Source organism: Danio rerio, chromosome 6 (assembly GCF_049306965.1).
Source record: "Danio rerio strain Tuebingen ecotype United States chromosome 6, GRCz12tu, whole genome shotgun sequence".
NCBI classification, from domain to species: Eukaryota; Metazoa; Chordata; class Actinopteri; order Cypriniformes; family Danionidae; genus Danio; species Danio rerio.
The window spans coordinates 1428945-1449056 of NC_133181.1; the positions used below are offsets into that span (position 1 = coordinate 1428945).

The 20112-nt window shown below is 37.1% G+C and overlaps 1 protein-coding gene across 1 annotated transcript in view; it reads right to left on the reverse strand.

Annotated features, from left to right (window-relative positions):
* Window positions 1-19769, reverse strand: part of zeb2b (zinc finger E-box binding homeobox 2b) — a 231619-nt gene extending 211850 nt beyond the window's left edge. The window contains exon 1 of the mRNA XM_073953093.1: window positions 19579-19769. The gene's annotated coding sequence lies outside the window, so the exon portion shown is untranslated. The remainder of the gene's footprint in view (window positions 1-19578) is intronic.
* Window positions 19770-20112: the final 343 nt, after the last annotated feature.

Sequence of the window (20112 nt, forward strand, 5' to 3'; positions counted from 1 at the left end):
AGACTGCCTCCATGCTCTCAATTCTGCAACCTGAGGACAAAACTACTGCAGCTGAAGGCACAGTTATTCTAATCATTCTGTCTTTAAAGTCAGCATCAAACAGAGGATAAGACTGTCCTTTTTGTCCCATATCGTGACACATCCAATTGAAATGATCCTGAAATGAGAGGAGAAAATGTAGGGCAGTGCATGATTTCATCCTGTGGATCATCGATGGGTGTTGCTAACAAAATGACAAGTGGACGAAAGCAAGGCAGCATAGAGACACACCCTAACAGCCCCACCCTAAATAACCGATGGCCTCGCCCAAATAGAGTGATAGCCCTGCCCTAAAAGCCTATAAAGCTCTGACAGCCTCATGCCAAAAGACTGACGCCCTAAAGGACTGATAGCCTCCCCCTAAATTACTGACAGCCCCGCCTTAAAGGACTGATAGCCCCACCCTCAATGACTGACAGTCCCACTTTAAAAAACTGACACTCCTGCCCTAAAAGACTGATAATCCCGCCTTAAAGGACTGATAGCACTACCCTAAAGTAATGTCAGACCCTTCCTAAAAGAATAATAGCCCCGCCCGAATAAAATGATAGCCATACCCTAAAGTAATGATAGCCCCGCCCTAAAAGAATGATAGCCCCGCCCTAAAGGAATGATAGCCCTGCCCTAAAGGACTTATAGCTCTGCCCTAAAGAAATGATAGCCCCACCCAAAAGAAATTATAGTCACGTCCTTAAGAAATAATAGCCCCGCCTTAAAGGAGTGATAGCCTTGTCCTAAAGAAATGATAACCCCTCCTAGAGGACTGATAGCCATGTCCTAAAGAAATAATAGGCTCGCCCTAAAGAAGTGATAGACCTGCCTTAAAGAAATGATAGCCCTGTCCTAAAAGGACTGACAACCCCACCATAAATTACTGACAGTCCCACCGTAAGACTCGTAGGCCCACTTTAAAGGCATGATAGCCCCACCCTAAATGACAAATAGCCCCACCCTAAATGACAAATAGCCCCACCCTAAATGACTGATGGCCCCAACCTAAATGACAAATAGCCCCACCCTAAATGACAAATAGCCCCACCCTAAATGACTGATGGCCCCAACCTAAATGACAAATAGCCCCACCCTAAATGACAAATAGCCCCACCCTAAATGATTGATAGCCCCACCCTAAATGACTAATAGCCCCACCCTAAATGACTGATGGCCCCAACCTAAATGACAAATAGCCCCACCCTAAATGACAAATAGCCCCACCCTAAATGATTGATAGCCCCACCCTAAATGACAAATAGCCCCACCCTAAATGATTGATAGCCCCACCCTAAATGACTGATGGCCCCAACCTAAATGACAAATAGCCCCACCCTAAATGACAAATAGCCCCACCCTAAATGATTGATAGCCCCACCCTAAATGACTAATAGCCCCACACTAAATGATTGATAGCTCCGTCCTATTGGACTGAAAGAACAATAGACTCACTCCACCCTTAATGCAGTCCATGTGACCAGAAATGAAGTCATTTTGAGGGGCAGAGAAGGACATTATGATATTTGATTATGAGGGCAAACACATTTTTACTGAATATTGAAGAGCACTGGATCATCTTTGTTAATAACAAGCACTACTATATACCTATAAAAACAAGAAGAGTATATATTGACTTTAATTGTGTGTCGAATGCCTCCTCAGTCATCTTTCACCGTGTCCAGTAGAGAATTAAGGCCCTGTCCACCCACTCGACTCCTCCAGCACTGGAAATCTCCCAGAAATCCACTTCCTGCACGGAGAGAGAGGCTGTCTGTGATTGGACGGCTGCAGGATGGTTGTCAAGGCTCTGTCTCTAGGCTCTGAGCTCTGATATGGGTCTGGTCATCAAATTAATCAGAGACGGAGCGAGATTGAGGACACATGAGTGCTGATTACAGCGATGATCCGCGTCTAAACACACTGTCAGAACGAGAGACAGGCCTTTCAGACAGGGCATACACACCACACACTGACCACCGCCTCAGAAACAACACACTCAGAGGACACAACACTCAATGTTATGTAATTGCTAAGAAACTGTAATGTGCACTGAAAAAGTGGAGCAAACTATTGACTTGGGCTGAATTTAAACAAACAAATAAAGTTGCACATTACTATATTTAATCTGTTTGTTTAAATTAAGCCCATATCAATTGTTTGCAACCACTTCTAATACCTTGAAAAAATGAGTAAATCCAATGAAGGTTTTCAATTTTACCACATGTTACTCAATAGCATTGTCTATTTTGCATAATATCTCGTATATTGTTAATCCTTACTAAAATATACGAATTAGATCATACAAATTAATATGAATTAGCCACTAAATCCCAAAATTATGAATTGGCATTACAAATTAGCGTTACAAAGTAGCATAACAAAGTAGCGTTACAAAAAAGCGTTATAAAGCAGTGTTACAATGTAGCATTACAAAGTAATTCTGTGCTAAAATGTACAAATTAGATCATACAAATTCATATAAATCAGCCACTAAATCAAAAAATTCCAAATTAGTGTTACAAATTAACGTTACAAAGTAGCATTACAAATTAATGTTACAAAGTAGCATTACAAATTAATGTTACAAAGTAGCGTTACAAAGTAGCGTTACAAAGTAGCGTTACAAAGTAGCGATATAAAGTAGCGATACAAAGTAGCGATACAAAGTAGCGATACAAAGTAGCGATACAAAGTAGCGATACAAAGTAGCGATACAAAGTAGCGTTACAATGTAGCATTACAAAGTAGCATTACAAAGTAATTCTGTGCTAAGATGTACAAATTAGATCATACAAATTCATATTAATCAGCCACTAAATCAAAAAATTTCGAATTAGTGTTACAAATTAACGTTACAAAGCAGCGTTACAAATTAATGTTACGAAATAACATAACAAATTAAAATTACGAATAACTGTTACGAATTAGCATTACAAATTAGCATTATGAACTGGCGATTATGTGCAAAAATGTAAGAATTGAATCATACAAATTAAAATGAATTAGCAGCTAAATCAAAACAGTACGAATTAGCAATGCGAATTAGTTTTACAGAGTAGCGTTGACTGAGGCACAAATTTCCAAAGAACCTAGTTTTATTTTTTTGTATTATCAGTTTGTTTTGATTCTGTGCTAAAAAGTGTGGATCGAATCATACAAATGAATATGAATTAGCCACAAAATCAAAAAAGTTACAAATTAGCATTACGAACTAGCCTTACAAATTAATGTTATGAATTAGCTTTACAAAGTAACATTGGCTGAGGCCCAAAAAAGGCATTTTTAGCATTTTTTTTCATTATGTGCTAAAATATGCAAATGAGATTGTACAAATTAATATGAATTAGCCGCTACATCAAAAAGTTACAAATTAGCAGTACGATAAGCTTTACAAAATAGCATTAGCTGAGGAACAAATTTCCAGTGAACCTAGGTATTTGTTTATAGTATTATATTGATTTTATTCTGTCCTTAAGTGTATAAATCAGATCATACAAATTAATTTAAATTAGCCACTAAATCATAAACAATTGAATTAGCATTACAAATTAGCATTATGAATGAGCATTACAAAGTAGCATTGGCTGAGGCCCAAATTTCCAATGAACTTAGGTATTTTTAATAGTATCATGACTTCTTTGGTTCTGTGGTATAACAATATGAATTCTCATCCTCTGCCTGTTCTACAGTAGGCAGCCTGAGCTCTCGTACTGTACAGTAATCAGTCCACAAAGCTCCGTCACGGGCGGATGCTGGCAGACGCTCAGAAAACCACGGAAGTGAGAGGGAGGAGAAAGAAAAATGAAGGGGAGAGAAGTTACATGGGAAGCAACCGTGTTAAGGTTGAATATTTATTAGAATGAGCCATCTGGCGTCAGACTGTCTGTACACCAGAATACACGGCCCAGAATAGATCCCGTCTCTCCCGCTTTCTGGCTGCTGTGTGATTGTAATATAATTATATCATTAAAGGTGCGACGTATTGAAACAGAGAGCGACGGATTCATGTCAGACTTCATAGAGGGATGATAATGATGATGATGAACACTTTAAAAAAACCTTGTTATTGTTACTAGGCATAGGATGATACGCGGTTTCAAGTAATAACATGGTTTAGAAATGTCAAGTTTTTAAAAGTGCTAAATTTTTTGCTATGGAAATTAATGTGTACACCCCACTTTGAAAATGAATACACTTATACATTTCTCAGTGAATATAGACAATATATTTTGACAAAAACAGATATATTTATTAAAATAATATTTTAGTCGCTAAACATCTTTAGAAATAGAAAAATAATACATTTAAATGTATGCAATATATATATATATATATATATATATATATATATATATATATATATATATATATATATATATATATATATATATTGTGTTGGATAAGTGACCAAAATCCAGTGCTGAGCCAACATATTAAATCAACATCATATTGACGTCAAATACTGACATTTATTCATCTGGTATGGCAACCAAAACCCAACATCGAGTCAACATCTTTAACAAATGTTTAAAAAAAAATGTCAAATATATTCGTCAGGTATGGCAACCAAAATACAGCATCTGATAGACGTCATATTGGTAACGTCTACACAACGTCAAGCTGTAACATCATTAGACGTTGATATTTGGTTGATTTTAGGTTGTGTTGGAAAGTGACCAAAATCAAACGTTGAGTTAACATCTTAAACCAACGTTTAACCAAATGTCAAATACTAACATTTATTTGTCAGGTATGGCAACCAAAATCCAACATCTGATAGACGTCATATTAACAACGTCCACACAACGTCAAGCTGTGACATCATTATACGTTGATATTTGGTTGATTTTAGTTTGTGTTGGAAAGTGACCAAAATCCAACATCCAGCCAACATCTTAAATCAGCATTATATAGACGTCAAATACTAACATTTATTCATCAGGTATGGCAACCGAAATCCAACGTCGAGCCAACATCTCATACCAACGTTAAACCAAATGTCAAATACTGACATCTATTCGTCAGGCATGGCAACCAAAATCCAACGTCTGATAGACATATTGGTAACGTCCACACAATGTCAAGCTGTAACATCACTATACGTTGATACTTGGTTGATTTTAGGTCGTGTTGAAAAGTGACCAAAATCCAACGTGGAACCAAGATCTTAAACCAACGTTATATTGACATCAAACACTGACATTGAGATGTCAGGTACGACAACCAAAAACTAACGTCTGATCGATGTCATATTGGTAACGTCCACACAACGACAAGCTGTAACATTAAAAAACGTTGATTGTTGGTTGATTTTAGGTTGTGTTGGAAAGTGAACAAAATCAAATGTTGAGTTAACACTTTAAACCAACATTTAATCAAATGTCAAATAATGACATTTTTTCGTCAAGTATGGTGACTAGGGTTGTAACGGTATGAATTTTTTACGGTATGATAATCGTCTAAAACAATACCACGGATTGACGGTTTCGCGGTATACGGTATGTTACAAATGTTACAAAATAATAGAACAGTGAAGCAAATTTGAGTTTTTCCAAATAATATATTTTTAGTTACTATAAACAACACCACTTACAATGAACAAATAAAAATAAGAAAATAATAAATAATGTGTCAAAGTCCAAATAAAGTCCAAATAAACATGGTGCAAATCCTCAGTAAAAAAATAGATATAAATATTTACTATACTATAAATATTTACATAACGAAACTAGATTCAATATGGAACATCCTTAGGTTCTATGTGCCAGCATGGATATGGTTGTCTGTGGATATGGATTTGGATATGGTTGTCTGCAATGCAGACAAACAGCTGCACCTTCATTTGCGTCTTTTGAAAACAGCAAGAGCAGCAGTTCGTCTTTGCTGTGTCACTGTTTTGTCATGTTTCTGTGCTGCTGTGCATGCAAAAGTACTTAGTATGAGAATTATTTCATGAAAAACTTTTTTTTTGCGTTTTATTTAGCCGCGCATAAATCTATGCCTATCTCTCATTCCGTGTTGTTCAAAAAGCTCATGTTGGTCCACAAACAAAAGCGAAACCTATGCTTATTGGTTGTGATATAGCGAGTTTGAACCAATCTGGGCATGGAGGAGGGACAATGCATCAATGTATCATGTCTGGTTTGTCCGGAGACACAGTGACGAGCGTTTCTTTGTCAAATCAGCGTTGTCAAATGTTGATGACGTAACCGCACTGATTCCGGAGCCTCTGAAAGTCCGCGAATATTATGTGATACAGCACTGGAAAGCTGAGATTCTCTTGTTTATGCCAATCTGTGAATTGTATGAATCGGATCACCGGATCAAAAGTTATTAAACATTTAAGAGCAATACTTATTTTTAGCCGTGGGCGGCTGTCTCAGTCTTTAAGGGTTAAAACCGTTGATATGCAATTGTTCATGGTATGATAATCGTGCAAGTTCAAATCGTGGTAGACCGCCATACCGGTGTATTGTTACAACCCTAATGGTGACCAAAATCCAACGACTGATAGACGTCATATTAATAACGAACAAAATCCAACATTGAGCCAACATCTTAAACAGATGTTATATTGACATCAAATACTGACATTTATTCGTCAGGTATGGCAACCACAATCCAACGTCTAATAGACGACATATTGGTAACGTCTATACAACATCAAGCTGTAGTATCATTAGACGTTGATAGTTGATCGATTTTAGATTGTATTGGAAATTGACCAAAATCCAACGTCGAGCCAACATTTTAAACCAGCTTTATATTGATGTCAAATACTGACATTTATTCCTTAGTTATGGCAATCGAAGCCCAACTTGAGCCAACATCTTAAACCAACGTTAAACCAGACGTTAAATCCTGACATTTACTCGTCAGGTATGGCAACCAAAATCCAACGTCTGATCGATGTCATAATGGTAACGTCCACACAACCTCAAGCTATAACATTAACAAAAACGTTGATTGTTGGTTGATTTTAGGTTGTGCTGGAAAGTGATCAAAATCCAATGTCGAGCCAACATTTTAAACCAACGTTATATACACGTCAAATACTCTACATCGTCGAATACATCTATTCATCAGGCATGGCAATCAAATTCAACATCTGATAGACGTCATATTGGTAAAGATCTCCAAAAATGCCTTGTCAAGTTGTAAGGAAATCAGTGTTTTTAAGACTAATGAAGACAGCAGAAGTCAATGATTTATTTTAATTATTCAAATTATTTTTATATTAATTATTTAAAACTGCTTTAAAACTTTAAGCTACTTTAAACTTAAAACTGCTTAAAAAACTTTGAGTCTAAGCTTTCTCAAGCCAGCCTAAAGTTTGTCTCGACGAACTTTAATAATCTAGTTTTAATTATTCAGCCTGACATGTTTGCTGCTGCAAAATATAAAAAAAATGTTTCTTAAAATAAAATATACTGTGTTCAATGGGGAAAAACAGTACCCAGACAATTAAAAAGAGCATATTGTAGAGTATTAATCACAATACAGTGAAACCATGATGTTTTTATCCAATCTTATCATACCGTCAGAATCTAACACCGCCTAATTGTGTAACTCCACAGGTCAAGCCTTGAATCTTCATAATGAATAATCCTGCTGTTGATTTTTTACCTTGTTAAACGTGACGCTCATTAATCACTGATGCTGTTGAGATAATAAAAAGCCACTAAGCACAATTTCACAATGTTTATTCATGAATAAGTAAACAGTGTGTGTGTGTTTGTGTGTGTGTGCTGAACGGAACAGCTGGATCACTGTGTAAATCCCAGTGGAATGTTACGTTTTTTTCTCCACTGGGAACAGATTTCAGCTGGATATCGTCCTCGGAGATTCCTGATCCACTGAGGAAAGTAATACTTACATTCCTTCACACACATACACACACACACGCACACAAGGATTGTACTGGCTGTTTGTCAATGATTTAAACTGAGTCTTTATTTTCCAGGAAGCTGCCAGCATCAGCAAAGTGTGTGTGTGTGTGTGTGTGTGTGTGTGTGTGTGTGTGTGTGTGCCAGATTTTCATTTTGTATTCATTTAAATGTTGTTCACTTTTGTTTATCTGTTTTAAAGTATTGATTAAACAATATTTTAGTATTAAGAGTATTTAAATATGTTATGGATATATTAAGTGGATAAAAAGTGACATTAAAGTCTGAATATTTCAGATGAATGCTGTTCTATTGGACCTTTTATTTATAATTTAATACAATGTTTTATAGTCAAATATTAAGCTTTAAGCAAAAAAAAATAAATTTGTGAATTTTCAACTAACAATAACACTAATAATAATAATAATAATAATAATAATAATAATAACAACAACCGACATACTGTGAAAATTTCCTTGCTCTGTTAAACATCATTTGGAATTTTTTTTAAACAGAAAAAAATATTCAAAGGGGGGCTATCTATCTCCTTCCGTCCGTACGTCCATCCATCCATCCATCCATCCATCCATCCATCCATCTATCTATCTATCTATCTATCTATCTATCTATCTATCTATCTATCTATCTATCTATCTATCTATCTATCTATCTATCTATCTATCTATCTATCTATCTATCTATCTCCGTCCGTACATCCGTCCATCTATCTATCTATCTATCTATCTATCTATCTATCTATCTATCTATCTATCTATCTATCTATCTATCTATCTATCTATCTATCTATCTACACAGTATGAGTGTTGTTTTCTCACTCAGGTTTGCAGACGTCAGCCCAGATGTGTGTATGTAAGTATGTGTGTGGTGTGATGTGCTGAGGGACACATTAATGGACAAACTGCTTGAGGTAATTACATCAACAAATCACACATGCGCAAACACACACACATATAGGCAAGGTGTTCACATAGTCAGTCTGCAGGTTATTTTTGGAGTTAGGTTGCACTGACTTATAATCATCCCTGTCTCTACCTCTCTCTCTCTCTCTCTCTCATACACACACACACACACACACACACACACACACACACACACACACACACACACACACACACACACGTTGCAGAACTTAACAGTTTTCGCTCTCATCCACCATGAAACCCCAACAAAGCAAATGTTATTTCTGAAAACATTTTTTAATAATAATGAAAAATTATTAATTAAATAATTTAAACTTTTTCTAAATAATCTAATGGTTTCAGGTGGGATAACAATAACAGAAATGCGCATGTGTTTGCATATGATATGACATAAGATATGTCTTACATTCATTCATTTCAATTACATTGATTCATTCATTCATTCATTCGCATTTCCGCTCAGTCCCTTTATTAATCAGGGGGCACCACAGCAGAAAGATCCGCCAACTATTCCAGCAGGTTTTACGCAGCGGATGCCCTTCCAACTGCAACCAACACTAGGAAACACCCACACACCCCTGCACACACTCACATATACAACAGCCAATTTAGCTTATTCAATTCACCTATAGCGCATGACAAAATGAATGTAAAATGCTTGAAATGCAGTCTTGTTTTCTCCCCGTGTTGCTCAAGCGCTGCAGGAAATCTTTATTGTGCAATTTTTCTTTGCTAACAATGCATTTAAGTACATTGCAGCTATAAAATGAGCACAATTTGCTTCAGTTTAATGTACAGAATTATTCGTCGTCCTGTGATTTTTTTTATGCTTTTTTAAATATTTCCCAAAGGATGTTTAAGGGAGCAAGAATATTTTCACAGTATGTCTGATAATATTTTTTCTTCTGAAAAAAAAAATTGTGTTGAATTTAAACAAACAAGTAAGTTTAATAATGTTCAACTTAATTTGTTTGTTTAAATTCAGCACAAATAAACTGTTTACAACCACTTAACGTAAAAGAAAATTGAGTAAATCCAAGGAATCATCTTTGAATAGTTTTTTTCAGTGTACAACAAAATTTAAAAAAATGTGTAACCATTTTAGGCTCAATGTTTTAGCCCCCTTAAATAATATTTGTTTTAGATTGTCTACAGAACAAGCCACTGTTATACAATGACTTGCCTAATTACCCTAACTTTACCCTAATTAACCTAGTTAAGCCTTTACATGCCACTTTAATCTGAATGCTGCACTACCTGACAAAAGTCTTGTCGTCTATCTCAGTTGTTAAAGCAGCAAATAATACCTGGACTTCTAGTTGATCATGTGTAAAAGATGCAGAAGGTGGATTTCTCTGCTGAATCATCTGTTGATCTGCATCTCAATCATCACCAATACTGCAGAAGACCAACTGGAACCAGCATGGACCAAGATTCTCACAGAAACCAGTCAAGTTTGGTGAAGGAGAAATCATGGTTTGGGGTTCATTCAGTATGGGGGCGTGCGAGAAATCTGCAACATCACCAGCCTGAGATATCAAGACATTGTGCAGCCCATTACATTACAAACCACAGGAGAGGGACAATTCTCCAGCAGGATAGCGCTCCTCATACTTCAGCCTCCACATCAAAGCTCCTGAAAGCAGAGAAGCTCAAGATGCTTCAGGATTGGCCAGCCCAGTCACCAGACATGAACATTATGGAGCTGATGATGAAAGAGGAGGTGTTGAAGATGAACACAAAGACTCTTGATGAACTCTGGGAGTCCTGCTGAAGGCTTTCTTCTTCATTCCAGATGACTTTATTAATCAGTGATGTGAGTCAGTGCAGAGATGTATGGATGCAGTCCTCCAAGCTCATGATGGAGTCAGACACAATATTCATTCTGTCTCCACTGCAGCAGGACTTTATATTCTATACTGGACATTATTTCTGTTCAGTGATGAGACTTTAGTCTGAGCAGAGTCAGACCGCACTGTCCTCATCAAATCATTAATAATCAAGACATGATCAGATTTTATTGAGCTCAAATCAGCAAAATCTAGAGGCCTTCACCTTTCATATGAGACACTTCTGACACCAAATCATCAACTAGAAGTCAACTTATTATTAGCTGTTCCTAAAACTTGCATAGGCCACAATACATTTGTCAGGTAGTGAAGTATCTTGAATATCTAGTCTAATATTATTTACTGTCATCATGGCAAAGATAAAATAAATCAGTTATTAGAAATGAGTTATAAAAGTGTGTTGGAGGCAAAAAAAAAAAAATCGACTTAAACTTGACTTATAACCATATTCATAATGTGCTTAATAATTGTATTTTCATAATTTGTGACTGGTTAATTTTTCATTACAAAATTCAGTATCGCATTATTTACAAACCATTTGTATTCAAGAGTAGTTGGTGACTTTAAAGATCACTCAGAATGTGTAAGTAAATGATTAATAAACTATTTAAATTAACAATTATAGATCTTATTTTTCAGGCATATAGTAATGGTTACTATTTATGTTAGTAAATGCTTTATTAACTTATCTTCATGCAGTTTTGTGACCTAATCTAAAGTGAGGACTATTCATGCTTTATAAACCCATTATAAATGACAATTAAAGGCTCAGTATCTAATAAACAACAATCTTTGTGATCTTATCTAAAAAATAAAGTTACTGTAAAGTGTAGACACTGCTGAATGACAGAAGTGTCAAAATATTGCAAAGATTTATTTTTTATTTGATACGGTTTCATTTTTGGGATTTTTAAATGAATAGAAATCAATAAAGTTGTTTATGTACTTGTTTATTTTCTGTTTAGAACATAACTGAGATTTTATGTGCCATTTATTAGGGATTTATAAAGCAACAGTAGTCCTAACTTTAGATTAGGTCACAAAACTGCATGAAGTTGGGTTAATAAAGCATTTATTAACATACAAACGAACTATTAGTATATGCCTGAATAATAAAACTTATGTTCATTTAAATAGTTTATTAATCATTTACTTACTCATCTCACTTAATCTTAAAAAACAGCAACTATGCTTAAATAACTGGTTTGTAAATAATGCAATACTTCATTTAGTAATGTTATTAAGTTAAGTTATTAAGCACATTATATATGTGGTTATAAGTCAAGTATACAGTATTTGTAGCTTTATTAATGTAGAGTTAATGCTTAACAGATAATGAATTCACTATTTGCTAATGCTTAATTAATGGTTGAAAGTGTGTAGTTACTTTAAAGTGTTACCAAAAAATCTTCTTTCCGTTGAACAGAAATTAAAAAAAAAAAAAACATATTCATACTTGAACTGTATGTGCACAATCCATGCAGTGCGGTCTGTAAACTCAGTATAGTTGTGGCCTGTGATGAAGAAGAGCATCCCGGAGCTTCATCTTCCTCTGCAAACCGCACGCCCCGCTGTTTCACGCTCCGCTGTGAATTTAATTCGTTTAAAAACCTCAAACTCCCATTAAATCACTAATTACCGAAATGAACACGGGTAAAACACATTAGTAGGTTATGTTTATTATAAAAAGCCCTTTTTCATTCTCCTCCGCAACATGCATTTCAATGACAAGAAGATGAAAGAAAATTTAATTTCCATCTCTCTGCTCAGGAGCAAAATGTGTGTTTTTATGAAGGGGAGGAGAACAGAGGTTAGCTCGGTGAAAACAACACCAATTAAACTCGCAATTGCTTGTTTTCTCATAACGCTATATTAAAATTAAATAATTGCTTCATATTAAGCTTAATAACATAGAGGAAAGGTGCTGTAGGGGGGAGGAGTTTAAATAACGCTGCACACACCACCGGGACGTTCACCACACTGAAAACATGCAGGAACCAGAGCATCTGCGCAGAAACTTGAGCTGAACTTCTCCGTCTCAGAGCGAGAGGAATATGCAGATGTGTGTGATTTGTGATTGAACGCCAGCGGCCGAGGCTGTTCTCTCACAGATTGTGGAGCGTCGCCTGCAGCTCGTGGTGTCGCTCTTTATTCCAGACGTTAATAAGACTTCAGAACGTTCACTTATCAGCGCTTATCCTGAGACGACCGTGAAAATCTTTCAGCAACTCAGCAAAGAAATTCAGCTGCACCAGTTTGGACTGGAGTACAAACGACTGTGTGTGTGTGTGTGAGTAATTTGGTACTTATACAGTAGTGTGTGTGTGTGTGCGCATACATGCACAACACGCAGCCACAGACACACACTCTCACTGAATAACATACACAATATAGCAGACTCTAAAGCACACATTAAGCCACACACATCTTTCGCTCTCTCACAGACACACACACACACACACACACACACACACAAATTCACACGCAGTCTCACTCAGAAACATACACACACAGACACACAAAAAAAAAAAAATATATATATATATATATATATATATTTTTTTTTTTTTTTGGTGTGTGTCTGTGTGTGTATGTTTCTGAGTGAGACTGCGTGTGAATTTGTGTGTGTGTGTGTCTGTGAGAGAGCGAAAGATGTGTGTGGCTTGATGTGTGATTTAGAGTCTGCTATATTGTGTATGTTATTCAGTGAGAGTGTGTGTCTGTGGCTGCGTGTTGTGCATGTATATATATATATATATATATATATATATATATATATATATATATATATATATATATATATATATAATTAGATTGACTTGAAAGTGACTTGCTAGAACAAGCTACGACTTGACTTGACTTGCTTGCACATGTGTGACTTACTCCCACCTCTGGTTACTGTTGGCTTTCTGTCAGCTTGAACCAGTCTGGCCATTCTCCTCTGACCTCTGGCCTCATCAACAAGGCATTTCTGCCCACAGAACTGCCACTCACTGGATATTTCCTTTGTGTCAGACCATTCTCTGTAAACCCTACAGATGGTTGTGCGTGAAAATCCCAGTAGATCAGCAGTTTCTGAAATACTGAGAGCAGCCCATCTGGCAGCAACAACCATGCCACGTTTAAAGTCTCTTAAATCCCCTTTCTTCCCCATTCTGATGCTCGCTTTGAACTGCAGCAGATCATCCTGACCATGTCTACATGCCTAAATGCATTGAGCTGCTGCCATGTGATTGGCTGATTAGACATTTGCATCAACAGCAGTTGGATAGGTGTACCTAATAAAGTGGCCGGTGATATATATATAATTTTCCCTCAATATTAATCTTAACTTTCTTTAAATATACAATAAAAATGATAATGTTTTCTTTAAATAATTTGCTACATGAAATCCTGCTCATGACGTGTCCATATAAATCATCTTACAAAGTGAACAGATTATGCGAAAAGAGAATAAAGGCTATTTCTAGGATCATTAAAATGTTCAGTGTTGTGTCATTGTTTTCGTGATCATTAAGGAAAACAACATCTGGAGCACTGTGGTAATGAGAGTAAGGGTTAAATGATTTTAATTAGCCATAAAAATAGGCTCTATTTGTTCATTCTCTAATAATAAAGGACATTTATTTATTTTGCTTTGGTATTTGGTATGACCTGGACATGTTGTTTACTACCTCCTGATCAAAATAAAGCAGATTTATTTATTTATTTAATTTTGTTTGAGAAATTGTGGTTTGATTTGTTTGCTTTGGTGAAAAAAAAATGCTCTGATAATTATTTTAATTTACTCACAGAGAAAGAAACTAACCTTATATACCTGATGGGATATCAACGAGTTGCAAATTAGCAATTTAAAACCTTTTTATATTATTTTATGTATTTATTTATTTTTAATTACTGATTAAATGATTGTTTCTGGTATCCTTTTAAATTAATTTAGTTTTTTTTTAATAGCACTGGCGAACTAGTTTTTATTAAAAGTTAAGTTTTTTTATGTACCTTAATTGTTAAAAAGACACTCATATTGTTTAAATAATAAATTTGATAATATTTTAATTAATTAATTTAAACTTTTAAGCATCAGAAAAATATTCCCTATTTTATTAAATCATTATAAATTAATTAGGTAAACAAATTAAGTATATTTTATATATATATTTATTTTGAAGTGAGAGAACAGTTTGGTGGTTTAGTTTTGAGTTGTCTGTAATAAGCGGGAGGAGTGAGGAGTGAGTTAAATATAGCCAGAACTGATGAGTGTTTAATGAGAGAGGGATGGAGAAGAGGAGAGCACTGGTGAAGGTGAAGGATGGACAGAGTTTCTCATCTGAAAGTCAGAATAGAGAGACAGACAGACAGATCTGGAGAAAGACAGGCAGACAGAGGTGTTTCTCATTGCTTAGGTCTTAAAGGGGCAGCGCAGCATTATACAGGATCTGTGTGTGAGTCAACAATCATCTGTGTGAATGTACAGTGTGTGTGTGTGTGAGTCAATGTGCATGTGTGTGAATGTCTCTATGTGTGTCTGTGCTTGTGCATTTGTGAATGTGCACGTGTGTGAATGTCTCTGTATGTGTGTCATACACAGATCTTCCCGTGTGTGTGTGTGTGCGTGTGTGTGTGTGTGTCTGAATATCCACTGCTTTTATTACCGTCACACTCCTGCTGCTCTACAGGTTCCAGTAAAGAGCAGCTCTTCATTATTACACTGAGAGAAAGACACATCCTCTGACTGATCAACTCATGTCTCACACACAATCATCGAAACAAACGCACTCACAGTCACACACACACTCACACAGAGACAAACACGCTCACTCAAACACATAGAAACAAATACACATACACATACACACACATATTCACACACAAACACACATCCTGCACATGCACACCAACACACACACACACACACTTATTCACTAACCTGCACATTCATAAACACGCATGTACACATGCGCACACATTAAACACACACAAACCTGCACATGCACACAAAGAGATATGCACACACAGACACATGCATGTGCAAACACACATATGCACTCACACACATAGAACCGCACATTGGCATACACAATCTCAGCCAAACATACACACACACGCATGCACGCACATACACACAAAGCTGCACATGGATACACACACTCTCTCTCTCTCACACACACACACACACACGCACACACGCACATAAACACATACACACAAAGCTGCACATGGATACACACACTCTCTCTCTCTCACACACACACACACACACACACACACACACACACACGCACACACGCACACACGCACACAAACACATACACACAAAGCCGCACATGGATACACACACTCTCACACACACATGCAAATGCACAAACACACACACACACTTATACACATATGCATGTAGATACACATATGTACTCACACACATGCATACACACCAACACACGCATATGCACACATACACATATACAAACAGGCACACATACACACACACACACACACACACACACAAAGCTGCACATGGATACACACTCTCACACACACACACATGCAAATGCACAAACATACACACACACACAAAGCTGCACATGGATACACACTCTCACACACACACACACACACACACACACACACACATGCAAATGCACAAACATACACACACACACAAAGCTGCACATGGATACACACTCTCTCACACACACACATGCAAATGCACAAACATACACACACACACACACACACACACGTGCACACACACTTATACACACACATTCATGTACATACACATATGCACTCACACACATAGAACCGCACATTGGCATACACACTCTCAACCAAACACATACACATACACACGCACGCATGCACGCACATACACACAAAGCTGCACATGGATACACACACTCTCGCACACACACACACACACGCACACACTCTCGCACACACACATGCAAATGCACAAACACACACACCCACATGTGCACACACACTTTTATACACACACATGCATATACATACACATATGCACTCACACACACATGCATACATACCAACACACGCATATGCACAAATACAGACAGGCTTACACACACTTATGTACACACAAACACACATATGCGTGCTCGCAACACACACACCAGTTAATGAATCACACTGTAACTATTGCAGGAAATATAGTGACTTATTTACACCTATAGCGCATGTGTTTGGACTGTGGGGGAAGCCGGAACACCCGGAGGAAACCCACACGAGCACGGGGAGAACATGCAAACTCCACACAGAAACGCCAACTGACCCATACGGGACTCGAACCAGCGACATTCTTGATGTGAGGCCACAGTGCCACCACCCAGCACTATTAACAGCCAATATTACCTACACACTGAGTGCGCGATGATAAATAACAGGTCTACAGCAGCACTGATTAAAAGTGCCACAAATATGAAGTGATCTCGACTCGTCCTGGGTTATTTTCAGCTAACAGTGACGATCATCAGCAACAAGACGAGCACAGAAACATGCCCTCACAGTTGTTCAGTATGTCAGGCCGCTGCAGATGTTTGTGAGCGCCATAAACAGCTTTACAGCAGAGAACAGCATTGAGAAGGAGCGGCTGAGCTTCTGCAGACGCTTCATTTACTATACAGGCCGTTTGGTTTGCAGTCATGCTGAGACTCTGCCAACTGCTCTCAGTGTTTTATTCTGATGATGAACACAAGCGGCAGTCATTCATTCAGCTGCGGCTTTACACACATCTGCATATGAGCAGAGAAACACTGAACGCAAACATCCAGTGGGTTTAAAGTCAGCAAGAAACAGAAGTTGTGGAGCTTTTATCCCTTATTGTGGACTCGTGGTACTGTGAGGGACTTATTATGCCCCTTTATACAAGATTTAAAATACGTCTCTGCTGTCGAGATACATCCAGCTGCAGACACACACACACAATCCAGGACACGTGATATAGGGAGGTAACATCCATTAATAAGTTCATTCATTCATTTTCTTTTCAGCTTAGTGCCTTTATTAATGTGGGGTCACCACAGCGGAATGAACCGCCAACTTATTCAGCATATGCTCTTCCAGCCGCATTGAGGTAAAGTTGGTTTTATATTCGCACATTCAGACTTTCTCCTTAAGAATACAATTTCAGGAAAATATTATTTGCAGACCTTAAATAGTGAAATCACATCAGCAGCCGTGACTATAGAAGTTCTTCACTGAAATAAATAGTGTTAATGTTGTCGTATTTACATGCGATTTCAGAACGAATATTCAAATTACTGTGGTAAACAATACAGAGAGGCTGTCACTAATGCCGAGTTCAGGCTGCAGGATTTTCAAAGTAGTCGTGTCTCAGATGTTTTCACACTGCATGACTATCTGGGCTAGCGTTTCGTCGCTGCTTTGTTTACACTGCAAGATGGATCGGCGACAGGGACTTTCACATTGCATGGCTTTACTATAGGAAGAATCGCCGACAACTTCGTCCAAACTACGTCTCACAGCCAAAAACACGTCGTATATCTTTTGTTATTAACTACATAATGAGAAAGAAGCCTTTAATGGGGTAGAAAATGTACATGTTTGCTCACCTGGGTTTAAAGGGAATTAGCCATTTCTCCTCAACTTAAGTTGATAATAAACTAATTTCTTTCTGAATGAAGCGTCAAACAGACACGGTTGCTCCTGAGTCCTGTCAAACCTACACTAGTTTTTCCTCCATTTAGTGAGTCTAAATAAACTGATAAATGAGCGCATTTAACTTCTCCCCCAGCCTCCCGCTGGCCTGCAGCAGGTACACACACACACACACAAGTGAATGCCGCTCTCTCATTGGCTGTAGGCGATTGCTGATGTTATTTTCAGTCAAAACTCATTTCACACGGCATGATTTGAATCGCTGACAGCTACAGATATTTAGCATGCCAAATATCTCACAGGCATCGGCGACTCATCGGCGATTCTCTCAGATCGCGTCTTTGATAGTTCATACTGTGTGATTGTCACTCACGTGCACGAGCAGCGATTTGCCTGTGATTTCAGGCATTTGTCGGCGATTTCTCAAAACCTGTCGGCGAGCCAAAATCGGGGCTAAAATCACGCAGTCTGTACTAGGCATAATTTTCATTAAATGAATGCGTGAATATAAAACTTTAGCTAAATTTATTATTATTATTGCTACAAATAAAGTGTCGGGTTGACGTTAACATCGTAAAGCAACAGAAATAAAGTAGAAAACTAAACGTTTCTAAAAGCTAGTCTGGAGTATATTCATCTACTGTGGTTTTGCAGTTGATGGTATTTCAGCAGTTACTGATTGAGGTAAATTTGATTTAATACTCACACATTCGGACATTCTCCTTAATAATAACGTTATGATTTCTAAAAAAAAGAAAAAGTCATTTGCAAATGGTAACTAATGTAGAAAGACCGTTAAAATTAATGAATGTGCGAATGTAAAATCAACTTTACCTCAATTCCAGCTGCAACCCATCACGGGGAAACATGCATACACACTCATTCACACACACACTCATACACTTAACTATTATTAAATGTCATATGTTTATCAATATATCATTCTGAGACAGTCTCCTGTACAATACTAGTCATTTTACTGGGTTTCTTCACTTTTTTTTCTGGCAAAATCTTTACTAAGTGTTTCTTAGTATGTACAATATCACCACAATACTATGTATAATAATCAGAATACATTATTAAAGTGGCAACAACAACTCTAAATCAATACAGAGAGTCATTATAGCAGTGTTTCACATGAATTTAGCCCAACTGTGCATCACGACTCCATTTTGGTCATTCCTCAACTCATTTTCACAACACAGCGTCCGTTAATGAATCTGAATCATGACCTACCTGTCGCTGAACAGCCTCGAACCGAGCGGGCTCTGCATTTGTTGCAATATCTCGATGTTTCTTCAACATATGCATTCAGTATTTTCGTAGTAAAGTCCTGAAGTTAATCCTGAAGTCTTCACGCGTTTTAAACAGATGAAAAAGTGCTGCTGATTTGCCGCGGAGATCAGATGAACGCTAAACTCACGTCCGGTGTTTGACTCCTGATTGAATCAGTGTTTCAACGAATGAGTGTTTGATTCAGTGAATCACATTCGTTCCTAAACGAGTCAGCGTTTTTAAATCGATTGAATGAAAAGATCATTGTATCACTCATAGATGCAATTTTATCGTCATCTAATGGCATTAGCGAGAAGTTTTTAAAGGTAAAATTGTATATTATAACAATAAAAATCTTAAATGTTTACTAAATAAATACCCAGCTAACAATTTTAGGTTTTAAGCGTTTTAAAAAGACACAATAGTGCTACAGATTTGTCACAGAAATCAGATAAGTAATAAACGCGTTTCCAAACAAAACACAGCTAGTCCTGT